At 37.0% G+C, this 18,696-nt stretch overlaps 1 long non-coding RNA gene across 1 annotated transcript in view; it reads right to left on the bottom strand.

Annotated features, from left to right (window-relative positions):
- Positions 1 to 16,784, bottom strand: part of LOC126633245 (uncharacterized) — a 45,806-nt gene extending 29,022 nt beyond the window's left edge. Inside the window, exon 1 of the long non-coding RNA XR_007627008.1 lies at positions 16,644 to 16,784. This is a non-coding gene — a long non-coding RNA (uncharacterized LOC126633245). The remainder of the gene's footprint in view (positions 1 to 16,643) is intronic.
- Positions 16,785 to 18,696: the final 1,912 nt, after the last annotated feature.

Raw genomic sequence — 18,696 nt, 5'->3', positions numbered from 1 at the left:
TTCTCTTTTTAAATGTGGATTTATCTGTTGTTCAACTTGCATGATGATTTCTCACTGATGATGCTCAAGGCTTCAAGCTCCAGATTTAAAAGAAAAAAAAAAAAAAACTCATGAAAAAAACCGAACCGGGCCGAAACCGAACCGAAAAAAATCAAAACCGAAAAAAACCGAACCGAAAAAAACCGAAGAAAAACCGAACCGAACCGAACCGAACAGTAATTTCGGTTTGGTTTCCGGTTTCGGCCAAAAACCGAACCGAATGGAACCGAACCCACCCCTACTCATAAACCTGCACCCCGGTGTTAATGATTTAGCTAGAGATATGGCACAGGCCTGTTTATGATGTCACCTCCCGCACCCTATGCTCATATTGGATTTTATTTAGGTGCACAGTCTTCTCGTACAGACCATTATAGGTGGTTCCGACTCGTAGGTGACTAGCGATTTATCGCATAGCTATCATGAGTACGTAGCATTGAGCATAACTATATTACACCCAGTCTTGTCGTACAGGGGTTCCGACTTATGTGCAGTGTAGTGCCGTATAGGTCATTTGTAGTGACTCCAGCTAGATTGACTAATGAGCTATGAATTCAGCCGTACAGACTTCTGCAGGGGTTCCGGCTAATGTGTTATTTTCCATGAATTTATTTTCACCTGAGTTACTTATCATATTTATATCTTGATATGGCATACTTATGATTATGAATATGTGTAGCATGATTTGAATTGATATATATAGATATATGTATTTATGTTTATATTCTATTTCTGGGAAAAAGTATACATGTTTTACAACGAGGGGTTAGAGCATTTGAAAGTTAAATGTGTTCTCAAAACCTTTATTTTAGCCCACTCACGTTTTCTGTTTTACGCCCCTCAAGGTTTTAGGTAGACTTGCTGTTAGTGGCATTTGAGGATTCGACGGTTCTGACAAAATATATTATTCGTAGGACCTCTTCTGATACTGTATAACTAGTACTTGTCCTACTGGACTGCACCTAGACTTTCTATGCTCTGATTAGGAGTATTTACACTTGTATCTCATTCCTAATACTTTCTACTTATAAGTGCACATTAGTAGCTTTCAGTTTTTATTTATTCATATATTTCTTATCCTTATCGCTTCTGCACTATGCACATGGTTACGTCACCCTCACGTGACGGCCAGCACGCCTTGATTTTTTGGTCGGGGTGTGTCACTTTTGCCATTTATTATTTCTTATTGTTACATAGTTTTTATCAATTTATTCAATCAAAATGTTTGAATTTTTTTATTGTAACCGTTTCTAATAGTATTATAACGAGGGACTTTAAATTTATAGGATTATAAATCTCATAAAATATCAAACAATTAATGTCAAAACTATAAAAATATAAATATTAATAGTAATATAATGAGGTGTACAAAGTCAAGGGACTTTGATCAAACTTTGAAAACCATTAAGGTTTTAGTTAAAGAATGTTAAGGATTAGGGACCGTATCCAAAGTATCCCATATATATATATATATATATATATATTGAAATTCAGTTGACTTTGTTCTAAACTAGAGGGTCTGTTATTGTTGTGCTCCTTATGAATTAGTAGTAAAATTTTAATTTTATGAGATTATTTAATTGCCGAACTGCTTTGTGTTATCCATCAGAATTATTTATTTTCTCTCTGTCAGATGAAAAATGAAAACGGAAATCTATTTGTCACTGAGAAGGAAATTTGGAGTTTTGTTTATTGGTTAGGTTTTTGTATAGTTGAGCCAACTCTTGGCAGGTACCAAGTTCTCTTGTCAACCACAATGCACAAGTTATTTAGGGCAATTCAGGACTGGGGCAAGATGACTAGCAAAAAGGAAAATTTAGTAATGGTTTGGATTTTTGGACAAATTTCAAATAATTCTCACTTGGGATAGCATGGTATGGGAAGAGTTTATTTGCTTGAACTCATGGGAATAAATGCAGTAACTTGCATTGCATCCATACATCTTAATATTCTGGTGCTTCAATTTTTTATTTGTTTGGATTGGAATTATAGTAATTTGCTCTTATACTGCATAAAGGTATAGGGCCCTCCGAGCATCTAGGCTCACTCTATCTAAATTTTGCAGGTATTGAACCAGAGAACTATATGTTTACTTTGTTGAGATGTGAAGTTTGTTCATATCAAATAATGAGGGAGTTTGGCTTGTTTTAAAACATTTTTCTTTTATTTGTTTTTGGTTGAATAAAGGACTACTCGTACTTTGTTTTGAGTAGTTTCAAAGTTGTATCATTAATGTAGAATACTCAAGTACAACTCTGTTTCGGATTAGTTTGTCAATAAATAAGTTCAGTTTTTATGTATTTATTTATTTATTTACGTTTTAGTTTTCACATTTTAAGTATATTATTTTAGATTTTATAGTGAAGGTGTCTATCATGTCCTAATGCCGAATTAGAACTTAATCTAGAATCGGGGCAGGACATGTTCAGTAACTTGACCATCAAAGAGCCTTTGGTTGGGACACACACCCTCTCGGTCCTAGGCTTACTCACAGTTGTTTATTATTTTGCAGGTAGTCGAGTTCGATCACTTCCTCCACACACAATGGTGCGCGAATTTGGTTCCAACACATGGTAAGCAATCAGACATAGTTCCAGGTAATCAGTTCCCAACCAGAAGTTTGATTTCAGGTTTCAACTAATTCCGCTTTTTCTCCTTGTCTTACAGGTAAGGGCAAAGGAAAAGACAGGAGAAAGTATGATCTGAGATACTTTTGCTCTCGACCCTGATGATATGAGATATTTTTGCTCTTCAAGAAAACAGTAAAACAATTTGATGTTGATGTAAAATTTGTCGATCAAAAATATTTTTTTGCTGAGGAAATGAGTTTGCCATTTTGAGGGATTTGGCTGGAGTTCTCAAATAAGAGAAAGATTGAGTATTTTGAGATGCTCGGTTGAAAATGCATTCTCAGAAAATAAGAGAAGTTAGGCATTTTTGGAAGTCTGCCTTGCCATGGATGACAGAGGTTGACATATATATAGAAATTTTTCAGTAGCAAATTGTGGTGAGGTTAGGACCTTGTCATCCACGCTTGTCGGCAATAGTGTTGTGGTTGGAATAGTGAAATTCACACGTTTTAGTCTTGTCAGAGATATTTTGGTCGAGTTGTCCTTGATATCTGACAAGTTGAGGTGGAGTCTGAGAAATACCAACGAACTTTATTCAGGAAAATTCAGGCTTTTGAAATTCGGAGAGGTGTTTCCCTTCAATTTTTGAACAATTGGCCATGTTACCTCTCATTTTATTGAGACGTCAATTGTATCCAAAATGCATACTTCGAAAGTTGCTTGCATGTGAAAATTGCCTATATAGTAGTTCTGAGATTTCAATTTATTTGATTTCCTTTTTTTCATATGTTGTGGAAGATTCACACAAGCCTCTTCAGGACAATGTTTGGTGCTCATCCTTCTTATCCTTTAACGGTCCACTTACGGTTGGGGATTTTGTGATGAAGAATGGTATAACCACCACAGTAGTAGTTAAGAACCTTTTCACTCCCAAAGATAAAAGATTACTTTCAAAATGGTCTGTTGAATTGGTTGTTCAAGGCTCTTTGGCTTTCAATGCTCAGTGTGTGATTTTTGTATCCAACATGGGCCAACATCTCCTTATTCGAACTTGCCAAGTTTAATCATTAATCACTGAGGTGGCAAGCATTAGACAAGAGATTGAGGACTTAAGCACAAGAATAGAGAGTTGCACAGACTTGCAAATAATTACTCGACGAATATGAAAGAATGTTCGACCAGCTGCAGGAATCCGAAAGTTGGATTGAAAGTGACCACCAGAGGTTCGTGACTTTACTTCAATGACACCTGGTGGCTCCTCCTTCTGGAGTTCTGCCAAGTACTGAGATCAACCATTGTGAAGCTCTTTTTTTAATTATTGTAGTTATAACTCATATGTATGCATGTGTATGTATAGAAAAATTCTCTCACTTCTGGTTTTATATATGTATGGAACTTTTAGTTAAGCTTGTTAGATGTAGGAAACTGTGGAAACTTCTGGTTTCGTTAATATGAAACAATGAGCTTTTAAGCAAAGATGTTTCCTAATATTATATGCTTCCACATGAATTCTCGGGCATTATGAATTCATGGAAATATTTCTTGCCTAGGATGTCGATGGTAATCAAATTGAGTTTTGCTAGGCTCACCATTTACAAAGGAAAACTAATGAAAATGGCTTGAAAACTTTGAGTTTTAATGATAAGGACAAAATAAAGGGTAAAGTGAATAGTACCAGGATTGACTTTTTAGTGTAAAAATGTGGTTTTTCGTTAAAGTGAACAGTACCGGGTGCTTTTCATTAAAGTTCCCTTTCTTATTCCCAAAAAGGAAGAAAACGAGGTATGACAAAACTTGCGATAATTAATTCATGTCATATAAACACATGTCTACATGAAAAGTTAGGACTTCAAGTTCTTAACATTATTAATATTTTGAACTTCTGGTCAAAATGTTATACATATGTACTCGAAATTTATTCTCGATATCGACATTATTAGAACCTTTAGGTTCATGTTTTTGGAATTCATGCCCATACTTAATCTGTACGTGGATTAAGGAACTTATGGTTTTCATTTACATGAATCAAGGAACTTCTTGTCCGATTTTAATAGCCTGTGAACTAAGCCGCTCATGTCATCATCTCAAATTGAGGAAAAACTAATCTTTCAATTGATTCAAAAACCTTCATAGTTTTAATTTTGATCAAGGAACTTCGAATCCAATCTTTTTATATGATGATGATCAATGAAGTTTAGGTACAACATTTTTACATGATGATGATCAATGAACTTCAGCTCCAATCCTTTTACATGATGAGCATCAAGAAAATTCAAGTCCAAAATCCTTTCATATGATGAAACTTCAGGTCGAATCTTTTTATATGATGAGGATTAAGGAACTTAATTTGGATCCTGGTACTTACTCATCATAAAAAAAAATATAGTATAATGAATAAATTAAAGCAAGGGGCGCTAATTCCTACCACTATTCAGCACCATTCACATATAGAGAGAGAAAGAGTCTGTCACATCCCGGCCCAGGCCCCCACCACATCCCGGGCTCGACTCCGCCGTAACACGATATTGTCCGCTTTGGGCCCCGACCACTCCCTCACGGTTTTGTTTCTGCGAACTCACAAGAGAACTTCCCAATGGGTCACCCATCATGGGATTGCTCTCGTGAGAACTAGCTTAACTTCGGAGTTCCGATGAAACCCGAAGCCAGTGAGCTTCCAAAAGGCCTTGTGCTAGGTAGAGATGGGAATATACATATAAGGTTTACAGGATTCACTCCCCTAGGCGATGTGAGATCTTACAATCCACCCCCCTTAGGGGCCCGACGTCCTCGTTGGCACACTTTCGGCCAGGGATTGGCTCTGATACCAAATTGTCACATCTCGGCCCGGCCCCCACCACATCCCAGGCTTAACTCCGATGGAACCCGAAGCCAGTGAGCTTCCAAAAGGCCTCGTGCTAGGTAGAGATGGGAATATACATATAAGGTTTACAAGATCCACTCCCCTAGGTGATGTGGGATCTTACAATCCACCCCCCTTAGGGGCCCGACGTCCTCGTCGGCACACTTCCGGCCAGGGATTGGCTCTGATACCAAATTGTCACATCCCGGCCCGGGCCCCCACCACATCCTGGGCTTGACTCCACTGTAGCATGATATTGTCCGCTTTGGTCCCCGACCACACCCTCACGGTTTTGTTTCTGGGCACTCACACGAGAACTTCCCAATGGGTCACCCATCATGGGATTGCTCTCGTGCAAACTCGCTTAACTTCAAAGTTCCGATGGAACCCGCAAGCCAGTGAGCTCCCAAAAGGCCTCGTGCTAGGTAGAGATGGGAATATACATATAAGGCTTACAGGATCCACTCCCCTGGACGATGTGGGATCTTACAGAGAGAGAGGAAGGGTGAGCGTGATCAATCTGTACCATTCATATTATAAAATATATAGCATATGATGGACGATTATACCGCACCAATCACATTAATAACAAAATTAATAATAATAAGAAAAGAATAAATATTAACTTACTATACTCTCTTTCTCCTTTTTAACGGTGGTCATGTATCAAGGTAGTGTTTGAGAATTATGGGAAGCTCTAACTATTGGATTTGACCCATATTTTAGTATGGTATGAATAAAAGGGTAATGAATAACTTCAATGAAGAAAACCTTTGCATTCGAGACCAGAAAGTTGGATTTTAAAAGCCGTTAACATGGATGTCTGTTTTTATGCAGATTTCGAGTATATAGTAGTATTTTTATTATCTATGATGAATTAATAGTTGGATCTTATTGGGATTTTGTTATGTTAGGGGAGGGAGAATAAAGAGCAACTTTTATCAAAGAAAGATTTTTCTTTAAGCACAGGAAGTTGGAGTTTTAAAGCTCATAACACGATTGTTGGTTTTTCTGCGAATTTCAAATCTGTACCTTTTTTTCTTCTGTAAATAATGCTATACAGTCATACAACAAGATACATACTTGCATTAATAAAATAATCGCACAAAGGTATTAGGATAAAATAAGAGGATTTTCTTATCTTGAGATTCTAATCGACAGAGGTGAGAGATAGGTAGTGGTTCACGAGATTTATGGCGTTGTGTTTTCCGCTAACACCAGAGCTTCACATGCTAATAAAGTGTTAAGGATATGTGTCCAGTGGAATAAAGTAACTAGGACACAATATGTACGATGTTTGGCAAGGGTACCTACGTCCCCGGACTAGCAATAGTACTTTCTTTCATTATAGGAATACAAAATAACTTGTACTTTCTTTCCTTTCTTTCTATCTCTTCTTTCTTTTTTCTTTTCCTTTCCTCTTTTCTTTCATTTCCTTCGTATGTTTCTCACCTCTCTTCTTTTCTTTATTCTTCAATCTTTTATAGGCAAAGTCAAGACCTAACAAACCCATTATGGGTTATTTTAGTACATTAACGGAAATCAAAGTTATCAAGTGAAACGTAAACTTTAATCATATTTCAAAGTTTTCATTCATACTACTTTTTCAGGGGACTTCACACTACTTTTATAACACACCACAAATTCAAAGAGAAAGTGTCTTGAAAATTTAAAGAGTGTTGCAACACCAAACCCAATCTAATTCTTATTTACTAGCCTTCTGCCATATTCGTACGAGTGTGACAATTGATTTTTTTTTTTTAATTTAAAATTAAGCTATATTTTTGTTTTAGATTTATTTTTGAATTTTTTAATAAAAAAAGTTCAAAAATAAAAGAAGAATAATTAACCACCCACATTCATTGAAAATTACCATTTTGTCCATATTTTGTTTCGGTAGTTGTTCATCGTTTTCCTGTAACAAAATGAGGCCATTATAAAGATATTGAAAGCCTCACCTATGTAGTATGTGAATTTAAGTCTATAATAAGAATTCGAGCAGGAAATTTATAATTTCACAACGAAACACGAAACGCATGCCAATCAATCGAGTAATTAAACCGACCCGTCACCCAAACTCGTGCTTGAAGACCTGTAACCTTCGTCCTCTTCAATCGGTCTGTGGCACTGGTCAACCAGTTTTCATTGGATGACCTCTCCATTGTTGCTTCTCTGCTTCTCTTGATCGGTCATTCGATCGATCGGCACTTTCAAATTCCTATCCCAACACTTGAATTGCGGCCCAATTTAAAACAACATATCTACCCTTCTGACCAATACTTCAAATAAAATAATTACATCAGACCTCCATGAAGATCGTATCAAATGATCAACTCTTTAAGCATATTTTGTTAGGAGTCTCGGACAGATGGAAAGATTAGCTGAGAGTTAATGGGAATTAGTTGGGAATTGGGTGAAAGGAGGGTTGGTTAGTTAGAAATTAGTACAACATGTATAAATAGTGAGATTGTAAACGGAGGAAGTCGTCAATGAAATATTGTTAGTTACCTTTTCCTGTTACTTCTCTGTGTGCAAGAATAAGACATCGTGTAAGATCGTAACAATTGGTATCGAGCCAGTCGTTCCGCTCTCTCAATCCTTCTCTGTTGCATGACGCGGCAAGCTACGAGGAAATCTATGGAGTCCAGAGTATTAAGCTTGGAAGAAAAGTTCGACGAATTCAAGAAATCGAATGAGGAGTTTCGATCGATTCAGTCATATCTCAAGACGAATCAGGACCCAATGATGCTACAGCTGCAATCGATCATGACGCGATTGAATTGTGGGATTGTGGGCGAATCATCCGAGGCAACACACGACGATCCCCATATTCAAGAAAGGTTGCACCTTGACCCCAATCGTCAAGATTGGTGGCAGAACTTCAATAATCTCTCTCGACCTCCATTTTTAAGATGGATTTTCCAAGATTCAATGAGTCCGATGATCCAATGGAGTTGGTTTATAAGGCGGAGCACTACTTCGACTTTTTCAATATCGAAGAATCCTAGACAGTCAAGATGCATCCTTTCACATGGAAGGAGATGCACTGCAGTGGTTCAAATGGGTGAGGTGTTTGGAAAACTACTCAATTTGGCATGATTTCACATGGGTCTTATGCCAGGAATTTGGTCCTTAGAATTGGATGATTCTGTAGAAAGTTTGGTTAATTTGAAGAAGACAGAGACATTGAGGGACTATGTGATAGAATTCCAGCGACTGGCTAATCGAACAAGGGACATCAGTCCTGCACTGTGGAAATCATGCTTTGTGGGAGGCTTGAAACCAGAGCTACAACACGATGTGAAGATTTTAAGGCCTTGAGATGTGCTGGTAACTACTGCTTTTGCTCAGCAGTTGGATGTGTTGGAAATTTGAATAGTTTGAGTAGAAATTTCTTTGTCCCACATTGGCCATTCCCAAAAGATTTTATCACTTTATAAGGCTTTGTTCTTTATAGAAAGTGATTGGAGTAATAGGCCTGGAGAATAAAATTGGACTCACCATTGGGGTTGGGCTTTGGGGTGCACTAATTAATTGGTAATTAATTATAATTAATATATATATAATTAATATATAATTAATTATCAAAAGATGGGCCTTGGGGCTTGGGCTCGGGCTCTAATAATTAAATTATTTAATTAATTTCTAATTTAATTAATTATTTGTTTTTTACCAACAGGCTCATCTTTTCAGATGAAGTCTGAAGAACACAGAGCAAAGCACCCTTCTGGAGAAGATGTCTCCCAACAGACATATCACATTCTCATACCTGTTGCGAACATGCATCCTTCTATTATATATACATCCATTTGCATGGCATTTAAGACACAAAAAATCAATATTCTTCTTCTACAATCTCAAACATCCTTTCTAAGAGAACCACACAGAAGTTCGCCAGAAGTTAAGTTTTCCGGTGTTGGAATTCTAACTTGATCGTTGAATCCTGATGAAGCAGACGTCCGTAGAACTACAAGCACTGAGTAGGGATGAATTTCTGTTTCAAGGACATTGCTGTACGCAAGCCTCAATCTTCAATCTTTCTGTTTTAAATTATTTTGTTATTCATACTCTGTTCAATATTTATTCGTATTTATTATTTATTAGCATATATAAAATTATCACAGATTGTTGACATATATCCAACAGGATGCTAAGATTGCAAATCTTAAGGTGAAAACTCTTTCTAAAACCCCTTCAATTCAACCCAATTTTCGATATCCACTGCAATCTATCAATTCTAATGCACCATCTGAGACTCGGATGAAACCTAGTATTATTAGGAGGATGACACCTAAGGAAGTACAGAATTGTCGAAGAAATGGTTTTGTTTTCATTGTAAGGAGAAATATGTTAGGGGTCATACTTGTGAGAAGAAGCAATTGTTGTTAATTGATGTGTAAGATACTATATGTGATGAGAATGAAAAGTTCGAAGCTGAAGAACCTGAAATAAATGCATGTGCCTTATTTGGTACTCCAGCCCCCTTCCATCAATACTATGAAAGTCTGTGGTTCAATAAAGAATTGTCCAGCCACTATACTTATTGATTCTGGTAGTTCCCATAACTTTGTGGATGTGGGATTGGTAAAAAGGCTACAAAAACATTTGGATACTAAGCACTTGTTTAATGTGAATCTTTCCAATAGAGGGAATGTAGCTACTAAAGGCACTTTAGCTCATGCTTCTGTTAAGATTCAGGACTTCCAGTTCATTACAGATTTGTATGCTATTCCTTTGGGGGGGTGTGACATTGTATTAGGGATCTAATGGCTGCGAACACTTGGTCCTATTCTTTGGGACTTTGATAAGTTGTCCATGCAATTTTCCAGGGATTCTAGAACATTTTGCATCACAAGTAATGCTAATGCTAGTAACAGTTTTGAGGATATCTCAGCTTTACAAATGTAGAAATTGTTACAATAAGAAACCACCGTAGGTGCAGTACTTTATCAATTGGAAATTGAACCCAATGTGTAGCACATGGCATCACATACTGCCAACTTTATTTATGAGAATCTCACAGATCAGCAACAGCTGGAATTGAATGAATTGTTGGCCAAGTTTGAAGGCATATTTCTAACATCAAGTGCTCTTCCTCCTCATCGAAGTCAAGACCACAGAATTCCTTTGGTAGAGAGCATCGTTCCACCAAATAGCAGGCCCTATAGGTATGGTCCTGTGCAGAAAACTGAAATTGAAAAGTGTGTGAGGGAGCTTTTAGCAGTTGGGTTCATAAGGGTAAGTAACAGCCCTTATTCTTCTCATGTGATCCTAGTTCGAAAGAATAAGGGGACATGGAGGATGTGCATGGATTATAGAGGGCTTAATAATATCACAGTCAAAGATAAGTTCCCTATTCCTCTTATTGATGAACTGCTTGATGAGTTATTTGGTGCACAATTTTTCTCGAAGTTAGATTTAAGGGCAGGTTATCACCAAATAAGAATGCACCCTCAAGATGTGGAGAAAACAGCCTTTAGAACACATGATGGCCATTATGAATTTTTGGTCATCCCCTTTTGTCTTACAAATGCTCCAACCACCTTCCAATGTCTCACGAATGACATATTTCGACCCTACCTAAGGAAATTCATTCTAGTATTCTTTGATGATATTTTAGTCTATAGCACCTCATGGTCTTCACATTTGCAGCATTTGAGAGTGGTTCTAGAGACACTGCAACAACATTCTTTATTTGTGAAAATGTCGAAATGTGCATTTGGCAAAGATCAAGTGGAATACTTAGGGCATATAGTGTCCAAGTATGGTGTATCTGCAGATCCCACGAAGCTAGAAGCAATAGCTCGGTGGCCTACACCTATATCGGACAAAGTACTAGGGGGATTCCTTGGATTGACAGGCTACTATCGAAAGTTCATACCTCAGTTTGGAAAATAGTGAGCCCCCTTACTGCCTTCACGAAGAATGATGGATTCAAATGGTCAAGTGAGGCTACTGCAGCCTTTAATAATCTCAAACAAGCAATGCTTTCACCACAAGTTTTGGCTCTACCAGATTTTACCAAACCCTTTGTAATCGAAAGTGATGCATCTGGGTACGATATTGGAGTAGTGTTACAACAAGGAGGAAAACCAATAGCATTTACCAGTAAAGCCCTTTACCTAAGGAACCAAGCTCTCTTAGCTTATGAAAGGGAGATGTTGGCAATCATACATGCAGTAGAGAAATGGCAGTCATACTTGATGGGAAATCATTTCATTATTCAAATTGATCACCACAGTTTGAAGTACTTCTTGGAAAGTAGGGCCCATACCCCTTTTCAACAGAAATGGGTCACCAAGTCAGTAGGGTTTTATTATGAAATGCAATATTAAAAAGGCTATGATAATCAAGTTGCAGATGCATTATCAAGGGTAACTCCTGAATTTGATAGCTTGCAGGCCACGGGTTCCATCTGTGCTATTTCGTATCCTTACTCTTCTTGGTTAGATGAACTACAACGGCATAATGGAGAATGACACCTGGATTATGGCCAAATCACAGCAAATCTTACAATCTCAAGGTGTAGGTGCTCTAATTAGTATGTTGAGATTCCACATTGACAATGGGTTCTTAAAGTACAAGTGTCGAATTGTTTTTAGTCCACTTAGTCCTTGGAGGGATAAGGTCCTTATGGAGTTACATGCAAGGCCTACAGCTGGTCATGAAGGATTTGTAAAGACTTACAAAAGGATTTCTCGAGCGTTCTATTGGGAAGGGATGAAGAAAGACATCAAGAGTAAAGTGGCAAGCTGTGCCATTTGTCAACAGCAAAAGTATGAGAACTTGTCACCCCCTGGTCTCTTGCAACCATTACCAATTCCAGGAAAGGTATGGTCTGATATTTCGATGGATTTCATCACAAATCTTCCCCCTTGCAAGGGTAAAATGGTGATTTGGGTAGTGGTGGACAGGCTATCGAAATATGCTCATTTTACTACATTGAGTCATCCTTATACAGCTTCCACAGTGGCTTAACACTTTGTTGACAACATATTCAAGTTGCATGGGATGCCACAGTCTATAGTGAGTGATCGAGACACGGTGTTCATGAGCAAGTTTTGGAAAGAATTTTTCAAGTTGCAAGGTTCTGAGCTTTGTTTCAGTTTAGGGTATCACCCACAAACGGATGGGCAAACTGAGGTTCTTAATAGGTGCCTAGAAACCTACTTACGATGTTTCTACACATTACAACAACAAAAAATGGGTGTTATGGCTATCTTGGGCTGAGTAGAGTTACAACACCAACTTCCATTCGGCCATTAACATGACGCCATTTGAGGCAGTGTATGGGTATGTTCCTCCTCTTGTACCTGCTTATGAGTCAGGCACAACCAAAGTGGACTCAGTCGAACAATCATTGAAGGAGAGGGACAGTAACCTATCTTTACATAAGAATAACTTGGCAGCAGCTTAAGGGAGGATGAAAGTTCAGGCAAATAAGAAGAGAACTGAGAGAGTCTTTAAGGTAGGAGATTGGGTTTATCTCACATTAGTACCTTACCAACATAAATCACTGGCTACACACCCTTTCCACAAGTTGCAACCTCGTTTTTATGGGCCATTTCCAATACTAGCCAAGGAGGGCAATGTGGCTTACAAGATCCAACTCCCAAATCATTCTAAGTTACACCCTGTATTCCATGTATCATGCTTGAATAAGCATTTGGGAGAAAAAGTGCAAACCACAATTGCTTTACCTGTTCTCATAGACACTGCATATTACAACAGGTACATGTTGTCATCCTAGCTAGGCGAATGGTGAAGAAGGGCAATACTGCAACGACAGAAGCATTGGTCCAATGGCAGAACCACTCAAAGGATTATGCAACTTGGGAGAATTATCATGAGTTGAAATTAAAGTTTCCAGAAATAGTTCATCTTTGAATTCCTTGCTAAATTTTTTCTTTTGGAATTGTGAAATGTAAGCTTGGTTTCAAGGGGGGTATTGTTAGGAGTCTCGGACTGGTGGCAAGATTAGTTGAGAATTAATGGGAATTAGTTGGGAATTGGGTGAAAGGAGGGTTAGTTAGTTAGAAATTAGTACAACATGTATAAATAGTGAGATTGTAAACGGAGGAAGTCGTGGCTGAAATATTGTTAGTTACCTTTTCCTGTTACTTCTCTCTGTGCAAGAAGAAGACTTCGAGCAAGATGGTAACATATTTCCTACCCGAATTGCCTCGAACTAACAACCTTGCCTTGTGTGCGACGCCCTAATTCATTCACATCCAAGCCCTCTTAGAGTTGCCTGGAAGGCTAAACATTGTCCAGCCCAAGCGCGAAACTGACTCTCACGGTCCTACACTTCCCTTTGCTACAGCTAGCACATGCCAGGCAATTTTGTATGCCGCCTATTGTTATGAGTCCACGCCAACTTCTTACACACGTTAGCTTAGTACTGTTCTAGTGGACCTTATAGTCTTAAAACTCTATAGTCATTCACCGTTTGATTTTAACGCAACAATAGAAAATTATTTAAATTTTATTGTTATACCTTCTATTATACTGTTGGGTTAAGATTGAACGGTGAATAACTACAATTATCTCGAACCAAGGGTCTAGGAGAAAGGGACTTGTAAATTAGCCATCCATGCACATCCACTGCATTAGATTTGATTGTTGTAGTGGTCTTTCAGAGCTGGTTTGGGATTATGGTGCTTCTTAATAAAAAATAGTTTATAAAAAATTTTGGAACACCAAATGAGTTTGGTAAAACAAAAAAAATTGTTGTCAATGACAATAGAAAAGCAGAAACAACATCTACCATGCTTCTTAAAGCATAGTGAACAACACCCTTTTAATGAAATTTTTAAATGATAAGTATACCACGCATATTTTACAAAATTACAATCTTTGCCCCTGTATTATTCTCTCTGGCAATTATTATATCACATTCAATACCATACACTACAACAAATTGGTCCTTTAGCGAGAAACGTTTCAACGAGAATATTATCTTTCACGCTGTAGAGTTTCTTTTGGCGACGAAAATTTTGAGTTCTCACAAAAAGTGAGCTCATTTGGTCTTCTTACATCTCTAAGAAACAGCGAGGAAAAAATAATTTCGGCGAGAAAATATTTTTGTTGTTGTACATAATGCTAGCGAGGAAAAATTGTTCTTTTCGCTCTAGGTTTAGAGGGAATTATATTCCCTTCCCGCCAAAATATTAGCGAGGAAATTATTGTTTTTCTCACTGAATAAATTTTTAGCGAGAAAAATGGGTTCTCGCTGTAGCATTCCCATATAATTTTCCAAAAGTTTCAAATAGGGCGCATTTTATTCACACTTATAGCGAGAAATTTTACATTTGGGTTGCATAAGTGTTCAACGAGAAAAATATTTCTCACAAACGGCCCAAGTTTGTGAAACTTAATATCTTTCTAAGTGTTATAAGAACAATACAGTGTTATAAGGATGATCGAATGCGTTCATCGTACTCTTATAGGGTTGAGGAGTGTGTTTGTAAAAACTCATCAAAATCGGAGTTAAAATAACCATTAAATCGTGAGTTTTCATTTATAACCGTCAAAAGGTTTCGTCCCGTTACCTAATATCTGAATGTCAGTTTTTTGCCATTTTTTACATATGCGATCTTGGAGCATATGCAAACAAGTTTGACGGTTGGGTCGTTGAAACTAGTTTTGTAGAATGTGTATTCCGTCAAAACGATAGATTCAACAAACACTTGGAGTTTATTTTATACTTCCATTAAATAGAACATAATATTTTGTAGTATCCATCAATGCAAATATTTTAAATTGAAGATCAAATTTGTTCATAGTATTCTTATATGGTTGAGGAGTGTGTTTGTAAAAAATCATCAAAATCGGACTTAAAATAACCATTAAATCGTGAGTTTTCTTTTATAACCGTCGAAAGGTTTCGTCCCGTTACCTAATATCTAAATGTCATTTTTTTGCGATTTTTTATGTATGTGATCTTGGAGCATATACAAACAAGTTTGACGGTTGGATCGTTGAAATTAGTTTTGTAGAATGTGTATTCCATCAAAACGATAGATTCAACAAACACTTGGAGTTTATTTTATACTTCCATGAAGTAAAACATAATATTTTGTGGTATCCATTAGTGCAAATATTTTAAATTGAAGATCAAATTTGTTCATCGTATTCTTATATGGTCGAGGAGTGTATTTGTAAAAAATCATCAAAATCATAGTTAAAATTACCGTTAAATCATGAGGTTTCGTTTATAACCGTCGAAAGGTTTCATCCCGTTACCTAATATATGAATATCAGTTTTTTGTAATTTTTTACGTATGCAATCTTGGAGCATATACAAATATGTTTGACGGTTTGATCGTTGAAACTAGTTTTGTAGAATGTGTATTCCTTCAAAACGATAGATTCAGCAAACACTTGGAGTCACACCTACAGCAAGGAAAATGGATTCTTGTTGTAGCATTCCCACTATAATTTCCCAAAAGTTTCAAATAGGGCGCCTTTTATTCACACCTACAGCGAGAAATGTTGTATTTTGGTCGCATAAGTGTTCAGTGAGAAAAATATTTCTCGCAGACGGCCCAAGTTTGTAAAACTCAATACTTTTCTTTGTGTTATACGGAGTCGTTTATGGAAAGGGTGGAAAAAGGAGGCGGCCTGAAGAAGGTGGAGAAGAGAATAGGGGAAAACAAAAGGAAAGAAAAAGAGGTAGAAGGAAGGATAACGAGGAGAGAAAACTATACTCGGTTTTTTAGAGAGGTCGAAGAAAGTATAGAAGACTGCATTTGAAGAGGCAAAGTGAATCATAACAAAAGTACGGTTTCACTCAGTAGGTTACCATTCCCTCACTCTTTCTCCCTCCAATTTCATATTTTTCTTTGATGCTGATCATGAAATCAGAATTACCCACATCACAATTTCACATTTTTACTTGGTTATGGATGTGGGTTTTCATTGTTCTACTGCAGTCTATGATCCATCCACAATGAAGTTAATTAGTATCCCCTGTAATCTGAATTGGGTAAAACTTGATTGTTACTTGTTAATGGTTTTTGGGCTCTCATTGTCTTACTGTGAAGTTAGATTTCATATGGGAATATGATTTAGATTTCATATGGGAATATGATTCTCTGATTGCTCTGTAATCTGAATTAGGTAAATCATAATTTTGTTTTAGTAATTGTTATTCATTTCTAAAAAGGTCGCACTTGGTGCGATGACAAGTGTCTTCGCCCATGAGCGGTAGGTCTCGAGTTCGAGACTTGGGAGCAACCTCTCCATAAATGGGGGTAAGGCTAGCCAACATTCACCTCTCTCAGACCCTGCATAAAGCGGGAGCCTTGTGCACTGGGTACAACCTTTTTTTGTGAGTATAATTGAAATCAAAGTTATAGACATGATTTTGGGATTGTATGGAAGTATTCTGAAGTTATAATTACAAGAGTTTGGGCTCTAAGTTGCAGGGAATTTATGTTTTCTGCGAAGAAAAACTATGTTTCAAATAGCCTACTTTGGCTCTTGATTTGTATGTCCTTATGCATTCATTTTGATCCATTATCATGTGTTTTGAAACTAGACATGTCCATGATCAAAGACTATATGATTTCACATAATTCCATTGAGTTTTGATATGTCAAAACCGTGTACAAACTTGAGTCATGAAGCTGCCAGACAGCAGCAAATATTGGGTTTCCAGTTTCAGGGCTCTATTTTGTATCTTGCATAACTTTCAACTTAGAACCCTGTTTCCTACAAATTGTAGATGCTTTTAATGAAATCAAAACAAGCTTCGAATCTCATGTTTGTTTGCATCATTTGGTATAGTTATGGGTATTCAAAATCGGGCTTAATATTGGTTGGCTAAAACTATTTTTCTGGGGCTTTTGTAGAGATGAGGCTGCTGCTTTTGCAATATTCATTCTTGTCACAATTTTTTTTTTCTAATTTACTTATCTATATTAAGTTTGTGCTTAAACCACTTAACCTACACAAAAATTACCCATTTCTCTAAAGTCATGAATTGATGCATCTTTCCATCACAAAATGCTTATGTAGGCAAATTAAATGAAAGTTACTATAGCCTTTTAAGTCCAAAAGTGAGACATATACTTTAACCATGACCTCTTGTAAGTTTCAATTCTAATTGTGTTATTAACTTATATCTTTTCAGTTGGCAGCAGAGAGAACTATCATTTCTATTTGGAAGGCATTGAAAAATTGTATACCATCTGCTTTATCTCCTCTTAGGTAAGTTGCTTGACTTCTAATTTTATTGTTTTAACCTCTCATGTTGTTGAAGTTGTAAAATATATGTGGATCATTGGTAATTAGGATCATAAACATGATATCTTTGGAATTAGAATCATAAACATGATATAGGACCTATTTGATAGGTGATAAAGACGTAGGTCATACTTTTTTGTTTTACTAGTATTGGAGGATCATGAGGTCGGGGCAAAAAATAATGATGTTTTGATTGTTAACAGTTCTTAGCAATGGATTGAAGTTGGATGTCCCTTAAACATAGATTTTGTGATGCATTCACTGCTGGTGTAAACTCATTCATATTGGCTGCAAAGAAACATTTAAATGAGGAATACAAGACACGTTGTCCATGTAGATACTGCCTAAATGGGAATCTTCATTCTGTGCATGTTATCCGTTCCCATTTCTATAATAGCGGGTTTGCACCACACTATAAAGTTTGAACTTTACATGGGGAATTTCAAGAAACTGGGTCAAGTGCCCAAATAGAGGATGATAGTGAAAATGATAGTGACAGTGAGGATAATGAGATGTTTGAGATGTTACATGATTTTCAAGGCCCAACAGATATGGGAACTAATGTTGATGCCACAAGTGGCAATGACAACTCTCACGTTAGTAAATATGAGTATTTGTTTGGCAAAGCTCAAACGGAGCTTTATCCTGGTTGTGAGAACTTTTCTGTTTTAAGCTTTATTGTAGAGTTGATGCATATTAAGTGTCTCTCTCTTATGGGTAACAAGCATTTTGACATGCTACTTAATTTGTTAAAAAGATCTCATCCAAAAGAAGCATATATTCCATCAACAAATAATGATGCAAAAAAGATGCTACAAGAGTTGGGGTTGAGGTACGAATCAATTCATGCTTGCAAGAACAATTGTGCATTATTCTGGAAGACTAATGAGAAACTTGATAAATGTCCCGAGTGTGGTGAGCTGAGGTACAAGCCTTGTTTTGGAAAGCGCAAGAAGATCCCACCATACTGCAAAAGAC

Source organism: Malus sylvestris, chromosome 1 (genome assembly GCF_916048215.2).
Source record: "Malus sylvestris chromosome 1, drMalSylv7.2, whole genome shotgun sequence".
Taxonomy (NCBI): domain Eukaryota; kingdom Viridiplantae; phylum Streptophyta; class Magnoliopsida; order Rosales; family Rosaceae; genus Malus; species Malus sylvestris.
The sequence above is the reverse complement of the archived record's forward strand: the minus strand, read 5'-3'. Positions and strand labels throughout refer to the sequence as shown.